Here is a 20,607-nt window from a genome sequence, read left to right on the forward strand (position 1 = left end):
TTAATGGCAGAATGTCTATATACATGGCCAAATTCTGTCGGAAAGTTTTTACAATTAAAGAAAGCCTCTAAATGACTTCCGAATTCATCGAAATGTTAGCATATAACACTTTAACTTACTCAAATCACTTACGAAATTTCAGCCTAATCAAAAGGGAAAAATTGCAATGTGGCAGATATTTGAACACGATGGCATAAAGCGACAGCATCTTTCTAGGGCTGTAGCAAGGCCGTAGCAAGGCTGTAGCAGGCTTGTAGCAGGCATACACTGTCATGATAGCCCAATGAAGCTTATGAAGCTTACAGCCGGACAAACAATCAAAGAAATAAACCATCCCCTATATAGGCCTACCAAGTACCATGCATTAATGGTACATGCAGTAACGTTCAAACATTGAACAATATCACTTTAACTCTCCTAACGTGGGTCAGAGACATTCGTAGAAGGAAAGATATTCCGATATTTCATTCATTTGGGAATACAAATGCAAAAAAGCAGTTAAACTGTCAACATGCTGCAGATTATTTCAGCTATCTATCAATTTTAATGGTTCGACGCAAGGGAGCAATCACGCTATGATAAATATGAACTCTCAGCCTTTTAAAGGTATTCCATGGACGTTAAATGACGGTAGGCAGTCAGCTCGTACATCGGTATCAATTAGTTCGAGCCTAATGTTCAAGCGCTCTTTTACGAGAGAAAACTTCTAGGAAACATGCTGAATGAATCATTCAATTACAATCAGAACGCATGGTCCTTTATTCCGCTCCTTCAAATTTATCTTATGAAGTATTGAGTAATAGTGTATGGAACATCTTTGCACATACATTGGTAAAAGTGTATCAATTCTACCAAATTAAAGTAATTTGCCATGAAAATTTCTCTTCTGCAAGTACATTTCAATCCAATCAGAGAATAAATGGGGAGGGGTGGGGGAGGGGTGGATATTAAGCATGTAATATTTCTCTTGACTTCTATACTTCCATAATTGACTCAGCATATAACCTAATTGATATTTACCGAAGAATTAATACATTAAATACAATTGTAAGTGATTAGAAAGTGTATTTTTGACTTAAATTAACAAACGCGAAATTGACCTTAAATCTAGCACTTTTGCTAATGAATTGAATGTGTTTTGTGTAAAATTTGTATAGCTAGATTCAGGGACGTAGCTAAGGCCTGATGATTGGGGGTTTAGTGGCTGAAATTCCAACTGGATGGGTTTTGGAGTCAGAAAATTCCGACTGCTGCCTTGTACCCCCCCCCCCCCCGCACTATACTCGTCAACGATACGGTCAGTGTCAGTCAGACACCCTATCTTTCGCGACTGCAATTTTGTTCCAAACTTTTCTCGGTACATGTGTACCACTGGCCCTCACTTCACAAACTTATCAATCACTCTGGTTAAGCGAGTAAGCAACTGAGTACAAGTTATCTGCTTGATAAGCTGCATAGACTACTGACTAAAAAAGCTATGTTAATGTAACAAAGGGGAAACTTTTTTTCAACAAATTATATTCGACGACATAGTGAATTACCCCAAAATACAGTGCTTTTTCCTAGCGCGCTTAATATTACTTTCTTGGGGGTGGGGGTGGGGTTATTTATCACTCACACGATTAAAAAACATTGTTCACTTCATTCCAACTGAGCATTTGGAATGATGTGAACAATTAAACATTTTGCAGAAAAATGTTGAGTTGACGTTATACGATTAGTTGTCAATTAAACATTTTACAGAAATTTTTTCAATTGCTCAATTGGAATGAAGTGAACAATTGAACATTTTGCCAAAAATGTCCAATTGACGAGATAAGATAAGTTGTCAATTAAACATTTCTCAGAAAAGTTTTTCAATTGCTCATATGGAATGAAGTAAACAATTGAACATTTTGCAGCAAAAAATGACTAATTGACGAGATTTGATTAGTTTTCAATTAAACATTTTTCAAAAAATTGTTCAATTACTCATTTAAAGCAAGTAAGCAATGCAACATTTTTCTGTTTTTGATAACATTTTATCTTGTTATCTAAACAATTTACAGAAAAATTTCACCTTATGGTTTTTCTTAAGTTGATGGCATTTTTAAGCTTCCGTAGATTAGCATTGCGCGTTTTAATCGTATATGTTGTGCAGTAGTTCTATTAGGCATTTTTTTTAGAGTAATCAAAATCATACGAAGTTTTGTATGGTGGAGTATAAAGATCGCGAGATACAATTTCTCATTGTGACAAGGAAATCGTAGTAAATATGACTGATTCAAGGTCAATTTTGACCGAAAATTTTAGGTCACTACAAGAATATTTGAAAATTAGAGTGCGCCAGTCGGAAAAATTAGAGTGCGACGGTCGGAAATTCCGACTGTCGCACTAAAATTTTCCAACTATCGTCAGCTTTACCAAGATTGGTGGGGGGGGGGGGGGTGAGACACCCCACACCCCCCTCTAGCGACGTCCCTGGCTAGATTATGGAAGTTATAATTAATATTTAGGTAGAACTGAATGAAAGGAAATGAACTAAAAAATCACACTAACTCTGGTCTATGTTTAGTTGGAATAAACCCAGTGAGACTTCTTATGGTGGATCTGCCTTCTACACTCCAAGAGAAACTTTCTATTGAAAAATCGCTAAGAGAAAGAACAAGCACATGCATGGGAACACGATAAAATCAAATGCATAGAATGGCACTATAGGGTAACTTGGACGGTTCATTACCAACTATGGCTAATGGAGATCATAAATAAATCAGAAAGGGATTTCGGCATAAAATATATGTCTGGGTAGACCTATTTCACTTGAAGACTATATTGCTAAATAAACTATTAAAGTTAGTTTATCTCCACTTGACCCGAGATGACTGATTGTCTGTTTACAGCTCCATGGTCAGCTCTAGAATGTAGCAGTGGAATCTTTCAGAATCTACGAAGGGGGTTACAGCGTTCAAAACCACTTTCAAGAAGAGAGGCAAGAACACTTCTCTGTTCTTTAAATCTGTAAATATGTGAAGGGTTGACGGGTGAAATGAATAAAAGAAATAAAATTAAGTTCTATGAACGAATTGTTAAAACAAAAACGTTTTCAGTTCGTTGCCAGTCTACAGAAATCACTTCATTCTGAAAATGTAGTTGACGCTAAGGTCCCCCCCCCCCCAAAAAAAAAAAAAAAAAAAGAGTGCGCGTGTGTTTCTCCGGAATGGGAAGGAAACGTTGTATGCTGATGATTGTAAAGCACCAATTTATCATTAAACTTGCGAGCCAAAGGTGTTGCTTTTGTTTTGTATCACCACACTGGTACAGACGTAGAGTTGAAATTCAAAAAAGAAGATATTGATGAATGTACTGGATAATGATTGTGCATTAGTCGTTTGTATTGGTCAAAACTCTTTGGACCGGGTAAGACGCATTATGGAACTCTTCAACAATGTCTTTAGAATTCATATGACCAATTGGTTGGGTGGTCCGAGGCGTGCTGGTCTTGACTGGGGCCTAAAGATTTTTGTAGGTCCATTTACATTCATTAACGAAGTGATGATTTAGTGGTCAGTTTAATTGGTCAAGCACATTTTGGACAGGGTAAGACACATTATGGTACTCTTCTACAATGTCCTTAGAGTTCATGTTAACCATCGGTTTGGTGATCCAAGACGTGCTGCATGGATTAGGGCCCAAAGTTTTTTCGTGGTCCCGTTACACTCATTAAAAAAGTAATGATTTAATGGTCATTTAAATTGGTCAAGCACGCTTTGGACCGGGCAAGACGCATTATGGTACCCTTCTACAATGTCCTTAGAGTTCATGTTAACCATCGGTTTGGTGGTCCAAGGCGTGCTGCATGGATTAGGGCCCAAAGTTTTTTGTGGTCCCGCTACACTCATTAAAAAAGTAATGATTTAATGGTCATTTAAATTGGTCAAGCACGCTTTGGACCGGGCAAGACGCATTATGGTACCCTTCTACAATGTCCTTAGAGTTCATGTTAACCATCGGTTTGGTGATCCAAAGCGTGCTGCATGGATTAGGGCCCAAAGCTTTTTCGTGGTCCCTTTTCACTCATTAAAAAAGTACTGATTTAATGGTCATTTAAATTGGTCAAGCACGCTTTGGACCGGGCAAGAAGCATTATGGTACTCTTCTATAATGTCCTTAGAGTTCATGTTAACCATCGGTTTGGTGGTCCAAGGCGTTCTGGTCTGGATTAGGGCCCAAAGCTTTTTCGTAGTCCCTTTTCACTCATTAAAGAAGCAATGATTTAGTGGTCATTTAAATTGGTCAAGCACGCTTTGGACCGGGCAAGAAGCATTATGGTACTCTTCTAAAATGTCCTTAGAGTTCATGTTAACCATCGGTTTGGTGGTCCAAAGCGTGCTGCATGGATTAGGGCCCAAAGCTTTTTCGTGGTCCGGTTGCACTCGATGATGAAGTAATGATTTAATGGTCAGTTTAATTGGTCAAGCACGCTTTGGACCGGGCAAGACGCATTATGGTACTCTTCTACAATGTCCTTAGAGTTCATGTTAACCATCGGTTTGGTGGTCCAAAGCGTGCTGCATGGCTTAGGGCCCAAAGCTTTTTCGTGGTCCGGTTACACTCGATGATGAAGTAATGATTTAATGGTCAGTTTAATTGGTCAAGCACGCTTTGGACCGGGCAAGACGCATTATGGTACTCTTCTACAATGTCCTTAGAGTTCATGTTAACCATCGGTTTGGTGGTCCAAAGCGTGCTGCATGGCTTAGGGCCCAAAGCTTTTTCGTGGTCCGGTTACACTCGATGATGAAGTAATGATTTAATGGTCAGTTTAATTGGTCAAGCACGCTTTGGACCGGGCAAGACGCATTATGGTACTCTTCTACAATGTCCTTAGAGTTAATGTTAACCATCGGTTTGGTGGTCCAAAGCGTGCTGCATGGATTAGGGATCCAAAGCTTTTTCGTGGTCCGGTTACACTCGATGATGAAGTAATGATTTAATGGTCAGTTTAATTGGTCAAGCACGCTTTGGACCGGGCAAGACGCATTATGGTACTCTTCTACAATGTCCTTAGAGTTCATGTTAACCATCGGTTTGGTGGTCCAAAGCGTGCTGCATGGATTAGGGATCCAAAGCTTTTTCGTGGTCCGGTTACACTCGATGATGAAGTAATGATTTAATGGTCAGTTTAATTGGTCAAGCACGCTTTGGACCGGGCAAGACGCATTATGGTACTCTTCTACAATGTCCTTAGAGTTAATGTTAACCATCGGTTTGGTGGTCCAAAGCGTGCTGCATGGATTAGGGATCCAAAGCTTTTTCGTGGTTCGGTTACACTCGATGATGAAGTAATGATTTAATGGTCAGTTTAATTGGTCAAGCACGCTTTGGACCGGGCAAGACGCATTATGGTACTCTTCTACAATGTCCTTAGAGTTCATGGTAACCATCGGTTTGGTGGTCCAAAGCGTGCTGCATGGATTAGGGATCCAAAGCTTTTTCGTGGTACCGTTACACTCGATGATGAAGTAATGATTTAATGGTCAGTTTAATTGGTCAAGCACGCTTTGGACCGGGCAAGACGCATTATGGTACTCTTCTACAATGTCCTTAGAGTTCATGTTAACCATCGGTTTGGTGGTCCAAAGCGTGCTGCATGGATTAGGGATCCAAAGCTTTTTCGTGGTCCGGTTACACTCGATGATGAAGTAATGATTTAATGGTCAGTTTAATTGGTCAAGCACGCTTTGGACCGGGCAAGACGCATTATGGTACTCTTCTACAATGTCCTTAGAGTTAATGTTAACCATCGGTTTGGTGGTCCAAAGCGTGCTGCATGGATTAGGGATCCAAAGCTTTTTCGTGGTTCGGTTACACTCGATGATGAAGTAATGATTTAATGGTCAGTTTAATTGGTCAAGCACGCTTTGGACCGGGCAAGACGCATTATGGTACTCTTCTACAATGTCCTTAGAGTTCATGGTAACCATCGGTTTGGTGGTCCAAAGCGTGCTGCATGGATTAGGGATCCAAAGCTTTTTCGTGGTACCGTTACACTCGATGATGAAGTAATGATTTAATGGTCAGTTTAATTGGTCAAGCACGCTTTGGACCGGGCAAGACGCATTATGGTACTCTTCTACAATGTCCTTAGAGTTCATGTTAACCATCGGTTTGGTGGTCCAAAGCGTGCTGCATGGATTAGGGCCCAAAGCTTTTTCGTGGTCCGGTTACACTCGATGATGAAGTAATGATTTAATGGTCAGTTTAATTGGTCAAGCACGCTTTGGACCGGGCAAGACGCATTATGGTACTCTTCTACAATGACCTTAGTGTTCATGTTAACCATCGGTTTGGTGGTCCAAAGCGTGCTGCATGGATTATGGCCCAAAGCTTTTTCGTGGTCCCGTTACACTCGATGATGAAGTAATGATTTAATGGTCAGTTTAATTGGTCAAGCACGCTTTGGACCGGGCAAGACGCATTATGGTACTCTTCTACAATGTCTTTAGAGTTCATGTTAACCATCGGTTTGGTGGTCCAAAGCGTGCTGCATGGCTTAGGGCCCAAAGCTTTTTCGTGGTCCGGTTACACTCGATGATGAAGTAATGATTTAATGGTCAGTTTAATTGGTCAAGCACTCTTTGGACCGGGTAAGACGCATTATGTTACCCTTCTACAAGGTCCTTAGACTTCCTATGACCCATTGGTTTAGCGGTCCAAGGCTTCTGGTCTTGATTAGGGCCCAAATGTTTATATTTCAGTTCCCGTTACATTTATTTAAAAAAATGTTGATTTAATGGTCATTTTAATTGGTCAAGCACTCTTTGGACCGGGCAAGACGCATTATGGTATCCTTCTATAATGTGTTAAGAATTCATATGACCCATTGGTAAGGTGGTCCAAGGCGTGCTAGTCTTGATTAGGGCCTAAAGTAATTTTTTTACATTAATTTAAGAACTGATGAAGTACTGGTCATTTTAGTTGGTCAAGAACTATTTGGACCGGGCAAGATGCATTATGGTACCCTTCTACATAGTCATTAGAGTTCATATGACCCATAGATAACCTCTTTCCAGGACCAAATGTTGTACATCTTGTAAGAAAGCTTTTGTCTTGCCAGAGGTGTTACGCCGATACCATTGTCGAATACGTAACTGAATAGCTGGCAGTTACTCATTCGCGAATGTCGAACGAGGAACGGGGAATAAGTATCTAACTTCACACCGGTCACACGACCGCAGTTGTAGTACTGTGTGTCATGTCTTACTGTCCTTGTTTTCTTAGTGGCTGCTGTTAGTGTCTGCTCTTAGTGGCTGCTACCTTCAATGAGGCTCCTTCACGGTCTATTTGTTTACTGTAAGAAGTATTAACCGTTTTTGCTCAGGAAAGCTTGATAGTCTGAAGTTATTATAACGTGTGCTTTTAGTATACTGCCAAAGAAGTAAGTTGTTGTTTTTGTATTGATATTTTATGTAGAAGTAACGGTAAATTTAGTATGTTTAGTTTGGTTTAATTGCACGTTTTTTTTATTCAATGTAGTGTAGGGTTCATTTGCGCGAATTCAAATTATTCTGTTTATGTATATGTATATGCATTGATTAGATGCATTGATTGTAGATTACGAGGGTTTTTTTTTTTTACTTTTATTTGTAATTCAGGCATATCTGTTTAGTAGCAAAGTTTAAAGGCTAAGATTAATTAGTTTTCTCTTATTTTGTTTGATCCCAGATTGAATGAAACTCATTGACGTAAATATAGATCAGATCATACAGTTTACGCAGTTGCTAAAACTCTGGGTATTCTCTAGTCTTCGCCGGTCCAAATATCACAAAGTGTGAATGAAAACAACTCTTGATCCTAATTTTAGTTGATTTTCCTTGTCTGAACCTTCCTTACACTACTGTATACATCTGGGAAATGGACAGAACAATTTCTGAAGTACAGTATATCTATAATTGGGAACTGTAGTACTCTACCCTAGAAGGGGAAAGTTGAAGGTCAATAGTGCAAAGGAATAAATAACATTGTTTGATTAGAACTTAAAGTACATGGGGGTGTAGAATTCTACCGAAATCCCAGATCTGGGCCAGATATAAAAATCCAGATCTGGCCCAGATCTGGAATTTCAATCTGGGCCAGATCTGCTGCAGATCTGGAATTTATATCTGGCCAGATAAAAAATTGGGCAGATATAACTTGATCTATAAAATCAAGTTTTATATGACCCATATAAAATTTGATCTGGTTTAATTTTATTGCATCCATATCTGGACCAGATAAAACTTTATCTGGTTGATATAAAGAAAATCCAGATTAACTTTTATATGGCCCATATAAAATTTGATCTGGTTCAATTTTATTGCATCCATATCTGGGCCAGATAAAACTTTATCTGGTTGATATAAAGAAAATCCAGATAAACTTTTGTATGGCCCATATAAAATTTGATCTGGTTCAATTTTATTGCATCCATATCTGGGCCAGATAAAACTTTATCTGGTTGATATAAAGAAAATCCAGATAATCTTTTATAGCCCATATAAAATTTTATATGGTTGAAGTTTATGGCTTCCATATCTGGGCCAGATAAAACTTTATCTGGTTGATATAAAGAAAATCCAGATAAACTTTTATATGGCCGAAAAAGTGGCCAAAACTGGACAAGCATTGAGAGTAACTTTCCAGTGGATCAGTTATCTCTGTTCTGGTACAGTGAGACCCATACAGAGAGCAAGACACACAAAATATAAACACAGAACTCAACTGGATTGGAACAAAGTGGAAATATGTAATGTGCATGCACATTACACACTTTTACTATACCTTACCAAAACATTTGCAAACTGATATTGAATACATGTACATTCAAATATTTCGCCCAGGTAAATCATATTACTTACTTAAATAAACTGGCATCGCGCGGTACCACTAGTACACTTAAACATAATAATTGAAGGTTGAGTTCTTTATTCTTCTGTGGTCCTGTAGATGTTGATACTAAATTGCGTTGTGCTATTCTTTTATTTAATATATTTGCTTAAATAAATAAGTTCCAGGAGGGCGATATATGTTCCATTGAATCCATTCTGAACCGAAGTTCAGTCCCAAAATATATTCCTTGTTGCCATCCGTTCCAAAAAATTCTTCGTTACTTCTGACTGTTCAGTTCACTATAGAAACCTTTGCCAATGTCCAGACATCAATAGGTTATGATTCACGAATCTCCATCACATTTTCTTTATGTACCAATCCTTTCTGTTAAACTTCCTTCTGCTCTTTACTCCTACCATGTGGACACTAGTGTACACATAGCTCCCTTTCCTATCTCACTCCTAGAGTATCAATACACATATATGTCCATTGTTCAAAAGCGGCCTTCACACTTAATCAACCTCTGAGTCATCCTGTTTCAAGCTAAGACCCTGTGGTTGCCTAGCAACCCAGATAGAGATAGTTATTCCCCCCTCCCCCCTTTGACTTAGTGTGCAGTGTAAGTCTTACTATTGAAATATATATGCATAGTGCAGTGCTACAATATAGTGTAATGTAAATCTCTATGAAAATGAACTATGTAAGAGCATACAGTCTTAAAGTTTTATCTGTCAATATAAAGTCAGGTATAACTGGATATACATGATGTATATCCAGTTATCTGCATATCTGGATTGACTCTATATCCAGTCATATCTGGCTTTATATGGCCAGATAAAATTATCTGCATATTTGGATTGACTCTATATCCAGTTATATCTGGCTTTATATGGCCAGATAAAACTTTATCTGCGTATCTGGATTGACTCTATATTCAGTCATATCTGGCTTTATAAGGCCAGATAAAACTTTATCTGCATATCTGGATTGGCTCTATATCCAGTTATATCTGGCTTTATATGGCCAGATAAAACTTTATCTGCATATCTGGATTGACTCTTCATCCAATCATATCTGGCTTTATATGGCCAGATAAAACTTTATCTGCATATCTGGATTGACTCTATATCCAGTTATATCTGGCTTTATATGGCCAGATAAAACTTTATCTGCATATCTGGGATGATTCTTTATCCAGTTATATCTGGCTTTATATGGCCAGATAAAACTTTATCTGCATATCTGGATTGACTCTTCATCCAATCATATCTGGCTTTATATGGCCAGATAAAACTTTATCTGCATATCTGGATTGACTCTATATCCAGAACTGGCTTTATATGGCCAGATAAAACTTTATCTGCATATCTGGATTGACTCTTCATCCAGTCATATCTGGCTTTATATGGCCAGATAAAACTTGGTCTGGCCAGATTAAACCAGATATAAAGCCAGATCTGGCATTTCGGTAAGGGTAAGGGTAATATCACTTCATAACATCCCTCTTGCCTTGAGAAAGTTTTGAACAAACTCTTTAACCTCTGAAGTAGGTAAACTTCAAAGTTACATCAAACAAATTTCTTGATAAAAGGATCTTACATCATGAATATGAAAAGCATATGAAAAAAGAATACAAGTGAAAGATTTTTGGTCAATGAGAGGTTTGATGTAAATGAAAGGAAAAGGACTGTTCCAACCCTTAAATTGTATTTTACACTTAAACAATATCATATTTATGCATTCTCCTCTCAAGACTCAAGTTCTGTGAAACACACTAAAAAAATGTAACCAATTTCCAAAGGTAAGGCTGCACATGAATACCAATGGTGCTCTCGGAATATAAATCCTAGAAAAGTATCTGCAAAACTAGGTACAGTATTCTACCAAAGCAGACATGAGAATCATTACCTTGCACTTCAAGATTACTTTGTCAGAAAGAACACTGATAACAGTACATTCATTTGCTGTCTCTGTAAAGTAAGCATTACTATACTTGACGCATCAAGTCTTTGCACATAATCGACTACACATAAATCATTAAACGCAAGTGTCATGGACCAAATCAAAGGTTAAACTAAAAGCATCATGGACATATCAACCTGCAGAAACCCACGTTGCTAATGTAGAGCGAGCATTGTAGTTACCCTTTCCCTCTCCCAGCTTGCACAGGTTTTGGCAAAACATTCCTGAATAATCCATTACACAATAAATTTTTTCTGCTTGTGAACAAATACTTCTGGCAGATATTGCATTACTGGGTGGAATAACATGAGATAAATAGTCATATATATTAATAAAGAATGGACATGCCCCTTGCTGTAGCTGCAATTCTAAACATCCAATTTTGAGTTGAAAACCTTAATCAGTGCGTGCAACTGAATGAATTTCATAGCTCTCAACTCTGCTTGCTCAAAAATGTGACTAGTTTTCATTTGAAGCACTCTAGTTATCAATGGTTGAGGTTGAATATACAACTCTGAATGTGGTTCACAATTTCCCTTTCTAGTTTCTAATATACCAACCTTTTTTTATGAACTATCAAAGGAGGCTCATTCTGCCTGCAATGCAAAAGAGGAACTTCAAGTACAGGTAACAATGCAACAACTGGCATTTCTAGTGAATATTTCAAACCCATTGGGAAGCAATTCACAATGAAAATCAGACCAGTTGTGAAGCAATTCAACTAAAATTTTCAGAATAGGCTTATTTGTGGTGAACCATGCATACAATAAATTTGGTAATTTTTAAAACAGGTTCCTGGGTAAATTACTGTACTTCATGCATCCTCAAATTTAAAGGATTTTTTTAATGCATATTTCGTAGAAGGTTATTGATATAGCCTATCCCTGGGTTACTGTAATTTTTGTGGAGCTGGTTGTTTACAGAGACTGCAAAGAGCCCAGGGTAAATATTGGATCAGGTTTTGAGGATTTGCGCATGTGTAGTTTAAACTCTGAAGTTCGAACAGGCCTACGATATGTATACAAATAGTGAATAGTGAACTGTGGAATTTAGCAAGAAAGAAATTAACCTATGGAGTTGGCGACAGGGAAGTACAAATATAACGGCTAATGAATGGGGGACTGGGCGGTGAAAATTGATTGAAGGGGAAGGACAGGCTAACAGAGGTAAAACAGTGAAGCTAGTAAGGTACTTGACCAGCTGCCCTATAGTGTAGAATATATCCGCACAGTATGGGATTGGGAAGTGATATGATAGCAACTAAATTAGGGGGCCTAGCAAAAATAAACGCAATTGTTGTTCGATCGGGACCTAATTTTTTAGTAACATTACTGGGTTAGGATACACTTACCCTACAATATTATTACAACACTTGCTTAAAATAATACTTTATGGCACAGTTATTTTTGATCTCATTGGGGAGAGTACGAAAAAATGGAGACAGCATGGTTTCACTCACCCGTTAAATTGCCAATTGCACATCAAAAAGTTACACAAATATTAAAAACCACTGGTAAAAAAATAAACATCAGCTCTGGTCTGGTCTCTGATCCTCAGGGTTGTCATCTCTGGGAGTGGAAATATTCCTATTATTGTCTTTGCAAATCTAACTTCAAGCTTCAGGTGGCAACTAAAGGAATGTCTTGAACTTGCAAGCCTATATTGCTTAAGTTAAGCCATTTTGATGTCAAGTTCAAACTTTTGTCTTCAGTATGTTGTCTTCAGTATGACGCCTTATCGAAGCGATGAGCCAAACATTCGATCCGGGTGTTCCTCCTTTCGCTAGACCGAGCCTAGCAGTAGCCTAACATCAGGCGATACGTGCATGGTTAGGTCTATACCTCCAGAAAATAAAAATTAGGGCCTATGTGGATGTTTCAGTGCTTTAAAAGTAATTCCACTGTTTTAAATCCGCTCTTGCACCATGAAATGTTTATTGCAAAAGCATTATAATTTTATGATATCTATGCAACTTAGATGTCGTGTAGAGAGAAGTTTGGGGCCATTAAAAGAGGCTATTCACTACTGTACTAACAAAGTTGATAAATGGGGATTTTCAGTCCAGTTCATCGATGACTTTATTGTTCAGTCTAATTTGTCTCAAATACAACAGCACTGGTGTGTATGTTAGTTGAGCTTTTTGAATTATTCACAGTATTTGACGAACAGTTTTGTGAATGGTAATAATATATGCTTAAAACATGTTGTATTGCAGTAAATGTATACATGTTGGTCAGGGGTAGTAGATATGTGCAGCTGGTCTCTTGAATGTGGGGCTTAATGTAAAATTTCAATTTAATTTGGCATGATCCCATGCAAATGGTCTGCATAATATTTGGTATGAAGCTATACTTAAACAAGAATTTATATATATAGTACATGGCATAATCTCATATTAGTGGTGCCACCAATTTAAAATCAGTCAGATAGCCTATGTACTACATGTGTGCTTATAAACATGATAATACTGTACATGAAGGGCACTATGTTAGTATCAGACTCAAATTTATGTTGGTCTTGAATCGTAAAAGAGCCCTATCGTTAGGTCTTCCAATAGTTTATCTTTCCAATATTTTGTAAGCTATATATTACATGGATTACCTGGTACAAACTAGTAGTTGATAGTGTTAGGTAGGACAACACATTATGTCATTAGTTATTTAACTGTTGTTGCACAAAATCATTTTAAATCAGCTACAGGTACAAAAAATAATTGAAAATGGGTCACTCATGTAGGTTTATGTCATATTGGGTACAAACTATACCGTTACACCTGGAGGTACAATAGATGATTCAAGAATGTCTCCAAATTATTGGGTTGACAGGGCTTTTACTTGTAAATGCCTAAATGTCATGTTATAATCAACTCTCAGATTATGGTGAGTACTATGATGGCCAGAAAATGATATTAACTTAACCAACTGTAACTGCATATTTTGTGGTTACAGGTTATGGAGTATTGCACATAGGAAGTTCATCAAAGGGGAGTTCCTAGTAGAGTATTGTGGAGAGCTAATTTCCCACAAGGAAGCTCTGAAGAGGAAAAAGGTGTACCATGAGGAAAAAGGATGGGGTAGAGTAACTGAGGCCATAGACCCCATTTTGTAATACTGTATTTTAATCATATCTGAAACCTTTGAGGATTGATACCATTGAGTATGGCATGATAAAAGTGAAGTGCTTATTATAATGAACTCAACCCCTAAGCCTTTTCCAACCAGTTTCACCTACTGTTTGTCCCTCTCTTCATAGCTTTTTCAATGCAGTCTTGCTTTTCATCTAATTCCGTTATCATAGTTACCTGCTCTACCCTCTATTACTGTTTTCACCCATCATATTTACTTAACTGTCTTGAAGGAACTTGAGCAAGTAGCATGCATTATTCTGACTATCTTGCCAGGATATTGTTTTATATAATGCAAAAATGTAAACTAGCTCTGTCTTCTGCTTTGAATTTTAGCTGTAACAAGTAATGAGGAGAGTGATGGAGATGAAGATGAATGTCCCTGTTTGCAAACGTCGCAACACTCCAAAGGGTCAACAAGGTATGGACTGCAATCTCTGCGATTTGCATTAAAACCACAATTAATAGTACACATGATATACAGGAGAGAAGTAGATGTTATGTCTAACACATTGTAACTTGCTTATTCTTATTTCACACATATAGTAATATTTAGAGCAACTATGTTTTTGAAGTTCTTCTTTCATTTTTTCATTTCATTTATATTGTTTTATATAACATAAGTATGACATAACAACATAGGAGATAAGAACCAAAACCTGTGAAAGGAAGTGTACAAAAAAATCCCTATGGGGCATGTTGAGTATTGACACTCCCTGACAAAATATAGAACTTAACAACTTTACTACTTATCAGAGGTTTAGCATGTAGTTTTATCCACCGACAACACCTAATGGGCAATTAGTATTGTTTTTTTTTTATTGGGACTTTCACTTCCAACCTGCTTTACTTGCACTCTGTAACTTCTCTGTTTTGTTTGGACCTGTGTGAGGCTGTATGTGTGGTGGGATGTTGTGTTATATGGCGGGCCATCAGTCTCAAATCATGGGAGATCGACTTATACCGATTTAAATCGACATATACCAGTTTCCTTCGACATATACCAGTTTCCTTCGACTTATACCAGTTTCATTCTACATATCATCGATTTAAATCGACATATACCAGTTTCATTCTACATATCATCGATTTAAATCGACATATACCAGTTTCATTCTACATATCATCGATTTATTTTACTTATCATCGATTTAAATCGATGATAAGTAAAATAAATCGATGATATGTCGAAGTAAACTGGTATATGTCGATTTAAATCGATGATATGTAGAATGAAACTGGTATATGTCAATTTAAATCGACATATCATCGATTTATTCTACATATCATCGATTTATTTTACTTATCATCGATTTAAATCGATGATAAGTAAAATAAATCGATGATATGTCGAAGTAAACTGGTATATGTCGATTTAAATCGATGATATGTAGAATGAAACTGGTATATGTCGATTTAAATCGACATATCATCGATTTATTCTACATATCATCGATTTATTTTACTTATCATCGATTTAAATCGATGATAAGTAAAATAAATCGATGATATGTCCATTTAAATCGACATCTACCAGTTTAAATCGATGATATGTCGAATTAAATCGGTAGAAGTCAATTTCCGTGGACTTATACCAGTTTCTAGCGTCTCAAATTGACATACTGTATACCTATTTAAATCGACATATCATCGATTTAGCTCATTAACATATTCCAAATCCCGATTTCGGTGATGATTGACATGTGGAGATACATCACGTGTAGTCACCTGACAAGGCGGGCGAGTAATTTAATAGTTCCAAAATTACGAAGCTAGCAAGGGTGTTCATCATGGTTATATGTCAATGGTAATTATGAACAATTACTTGCAAAAAGATTTCGGTGTTACAATAAGGCTGAAATAACTGACATGTCAATGACGTGCAATTATCTCAATGTAAACTGGGCTTGTCTACTCGAACACGTGGCGCTATAGTATAGGAATACACGTGCAACGAATAGGCCCACAGTACGTACACAGATGCAATTACCTACTCCAGTTACACCATAAACAAAGATGATATTGTTTTGCAGTGAGGCCTACTGTAAGGTTACGTTTTAATGTAGCTAAGTATATACCCATGGGGTTTAACAGTTACAGTATTCAAGCTCAAATCATGCATTCCACTGTGCTCGTGTTTATTTTCAATTATTCGTCCGCCTTGTCAGGTGACTACACGTGATGTATCTCCACATGTCAATTATCACCGAAATCGGGATTTGGAATATGTTAATGAGCTAAATCGATGATATGTCGATTTAAATAGGTATATGTCAATTTGAGACGCTAGAAACTGGTATAAGTCCACGGAAATTGACTTCTACCGATTTAATTCGACATATCATCGATTTAAACTGGTAGATGTCGATTTAAATGGACATATCATCGATTTATTTTACTTATCATCGATTTAAATCGATGATAAGTAAAATAAATCGATGATATGTAGAATAAATCGATGATATGTCGATTTAAATCGACATATATATACCAGTTTCATTCTACATATCATCGATTTAAATCGACATATACCAGTTTACTTCGACATATCATCGATTTATTTTACTTATCATCGATTTAAATCGATGATAAGTAAAATAAATCGATGATATGTAGAATAAATCGATGATATGTCGATTTAAATTGACATATACCAGTTTCATTCTACATATCATCGATTTAAATCGACATATACCAGTTTACTTCGACATATCATCGATTTATTTTACTTATCATCGAATTAAATCGATGATAAGTAAAATAAATCGATGATATGTAGAATGAAACTGGTATATGTCGATTTAAATCGATGATATGTAGAATGAAACTGGTATATGTCGATTTAAATCGATGATATGTAGAATGAAACTGGTATATGTCGATTTAAATCGATGATATGTAGAATGAAACTGGTATAAGTCGAAGGAAACTGGTATATGTCGAAGGAAACTGGTATATGTCGATTTAAATCGGTATAAGTCGATCTCCCATGATTTGAGACTGATGGCCCGCCATAGTGTTAAGGGGGAAAACTGATCATAGTTTGTGATCTCAGCTGTCAAAAGAAAACAAAAAAATTGTTTGAGCTGTTGCATGGTGGTTTAGAGAGCTGTTTATCATGTTACTTGTACCTGTGGTACAGTAGGTCCGTCTCAGTGTGGGGCTGTGAGATTTGTACAATAACTTTTGAGAGCTCTATATTCCTGCAGGAATTAGTGTTTTGTTGATTTGTACAATGAACAGACCTTTTCAAGACAGATTTATGTGCATGGTGTGAATAGTCAACTGGAGGCAGTCTGTCCTTTTTTTTTGGACATGTGAGAATAGGTTAAGTGCAAAGGAGATTCTTCCATATTCATGCAGCAACCTAGTATACATTGAATAGCTGAACAGATTTTAAACTTTCAACAGCTTCATATCAAGTACACTACACACTTAAAAAGTTATTGATAATGACGATTTGGAAAATTTGGACTTGTCCCAGTGGAACATTACACCAACCAGAGATGTGTGAGCAAGGGCCACAATAGATTTGATAAAAACAAACAGATGCACTTGCAGGAAAATCTTAGAGTGTGAAACTTCTTTTTGTATGTCTTAATGGGAAGCACAATTTTACAGGTATGAAAGAATATTATTAAAATGAGAGCATTTCAGATTGTTAGATATTTATTATATACTGTATGCTGTCACTTGTCTGAAGCATTTTGCATGTGTATGTCTACATGCATCTATTCCTGCGTACATGATACATACTGTATAGCTTTGTTGAATTTGTATGAGCAATTGTACCATCATTATTCATTAAATTGGACCAGTGGAATCAATTGCCTTTACTTTTGACTTAAGCCAACATTCCACCATGAAGCTCCAATGTGAATTATCCACATTTTCAATATTCTTTTCATTAAAATATTTCAACAAGTGACATGATCATTGCATTTGGAATGTCTTTATTCATTTGGAAATGAATTGAATGAAGAATGTTATGTTATGGATATGGCTAACCCATGTTGGAAAAAAATTGGGTGAGAGGTGAAGACAAATCAAGGTAGTATGGGTGCTATTATAATTACACCATATATTCCACTCAATTGTTACAGCAAATTGAATTGTTAAGGAAAATAAGATTTACTTGTATACACCTACTGTATGTGCAACAGCTGGTCTTGACATGGCATATCAATTGATAAACAATCACATGACAAAGATCTGAGCTGTATTGGGCATATTTGCTAAATATTGGAATGAAAACATAAAATTGATATTGATCATAAATATATGAGCAAATAACATGCATTATTCTGACTATCTTGCCAGTATATTGTTTTATAGAATGCTGTAAACAAGCTCTGTCTTCTGCTTTGAATTTTAGCGCAACAATTAATGAGAGTGATGGAGATGAAGATGATGTCCCTTTTTGCAACCGTCGTGACACTTCAAAGGGTCAAAGAGGTATGGACTGAAATCTCTACCATATGCATTAATGCCAAAATTTATACTTCAATATATATATATATATATATATATAGGAGGGATAGAATTATTTATGTTAATTCCTTTTATGTGTACTCAATTATTTTTAGATCACACATCATTTCAGCACATGCAAAGTATATTTTAGCAGTGCTGCTCATTAGGTTTTAGTCTTCCACTGCTAACACCTGATAGGCAGTGACTGGTGGTTGTTTGTTGTATGGACATTCAATTCCAATCTGGTGCTCTGAAATTGTTATTTTGAAACACTGTGAACAGGTTACCATCATATGGTCCTCTACAAATAGCAATATATATAAGGATAAAGATTTGGCCAAATCTCACTGGGTACCAGACTACCAGTTGTACTTCATTCTTACCGGCCCACCGATGCCAAAATGATTGTTTGTTTGGGCATCTTGACCAATCAACCCCAAATTTGTTGTGGTAGAACAGTACCAGGGATGGTTTGTCAAGAGGAATTTTCCTACACATTCAATTCTAGCAAATACTGTAGATATTACTCTAGACTCTACCCCAGCTCTTACCGTGGTCTGCTGAAGATCACTTAAATATGGGTCTGTGTCTGTTCAGTGTCTCTCTTTATGGGGACAGATGAAGCACTTGTGCATTGTGATATCATATAATATCAAAGCTGAATGCTTTTGCATGAATTTGGGCAATTATAGTAAGCATGATATTTTAGTTATAGAAAGTGCTTCCATGTGTAGAGATGCCTGTTCATGGAAGTGCAGGAGAGTATAGATTGTATCAAGGATCACTTTATGTCAGTTCACAATATTTTGTGTTTTTGTAAGTTTTCACTGTGATTTACTAGTACTGAGTACCTTCTACTATTTGATGTGATATGATATTATTTCTTACAGTAAGGAAGTATACCATATGGGAAAAAGCCATGAGAAGAAATTACATCACAGGAACCTCAAAGAGGATGCAAGGTAGAAAAATCTGCTTAAATCACAGGAAGTCTTATCAAACCTTCCATTAATTGTGGATCCATGTTTGACTTTAGTATAAGTTAATTATAGGCACATAAAATGTCAGTAATTGGAACCTCAATTAATGGAATGGACCATTTACTTTTAATCATTCAATCCAGCATTCCACCTACTAAAACCATGAGATTCAATTTGTAATCATGTATATTAGGCATATTAGTCATAAGCTAGACAGTAACAAGTTCAATAACAAGAACTTTGTTGACAACTGTGTCTGCTATATATGCATAACATCCTATCATAATTATGGTTAGCCAGGCACAATACTGTTGACCACTGCATGTATCTGTATGTTAGATTAAGCTAGTTTTCAGTAGCAACAATATTCCATGTGGGGTTCAGTGACATCACTGTATAGTTCATATTGTTAATAATCTGTCAAATTCTTAGAACAGGTCAGTGTTTCATTTTTGTTTTTTGTTTTTTTTTGGGGGTGGATATACATAGTAAGAGCCTTTGTCAACATAGGCTAACTTCTCAAGCCCATTCCTTTTCAAAATTTAATCTCTCGCCCTCACTACAGAAGGAAACTTGCAAGAGAGATTTGTCAGATGAGTCACAATCAGATATTTTAGCACCCATGTTGTTATTATTCTGCTAAACAAATGTGTCAAATTATCCCTATTTTACCCTGAAATGTGCATGATCAGATGATTTGTGGACATTTGTGTTGATATTAATTATTGGCATGTATTGAAACATAATGGTTAGCCTAGTTATAATATTTATTTGAGTTATTTTACATGAATATTAGGTCAAATGTCGTTTTTGCTTAAACTATTCCGCACCAAATGCTTCTTACCTAACATGGCCGATGAAGTAGTAGCTCATGTATGATGTTAAAGAACGAGGTCATCTACGAGTCTTTTTTGATAACATATGTAAAAATTAAGTATAGTGTGGAAAACCACTTGAATTTAACTGTTAAATATTCATGTGAATAATGATATTGATCATATGGGGAAGGACATTATGTCATCAATTATTCATGAGTGGTGCAGTGTTTTTACTAGGATGTTACAAATGGGGGAATGCCTCAGTCAGTTTTTTTTAATTTGTCGGCTGGGGTAGGGGGTGATTTTCCCATTTTTTTTATTTATTTGTTTATTAAGAAGTCGCTAATACTTTGCTGATGTTTCTTTTTGCACCTAGATCAAAAAAAGATTAATGACTTCCTGA

General features: G+C 36.6%; 1 long non-coding RNA gene across 1 annotated transcript; it reads left to right on the top strand.

The window, feature by feature from the left end:
- The first annotated feature begins 7,242 nt into the window (after positions 1-7,242).
- On the top strand, positions 7,243-20,607 carry LOC139963077 (uncharacterized). Its single transcript, XR_011791496.1, has 5 exons — positions 7,243-7,417; positions 14,270-14,354; positions 18,309-18,388; positions 19,297-19,368; positions 20,581-20,607. It is a non-coding gene; the product is annotated as an uncharacterized lncRNA (long non-coding RNA).

This window comes from Apostichopus japonicus, chromosome 21, assembly GCF_037975245.1.
Source record: "Apostichopus japonicus isolate 1M-3 chromosome 21, ASM3797524v1, whole genome shotgun sequence".
NCBI classification, from domain to species: Eukaryota; Metazoa; Echinodermata; class Holothuroidea; order Aspidochirotida; family Stichopodidae; genus Apostichopus; species Apostichopus japonicus.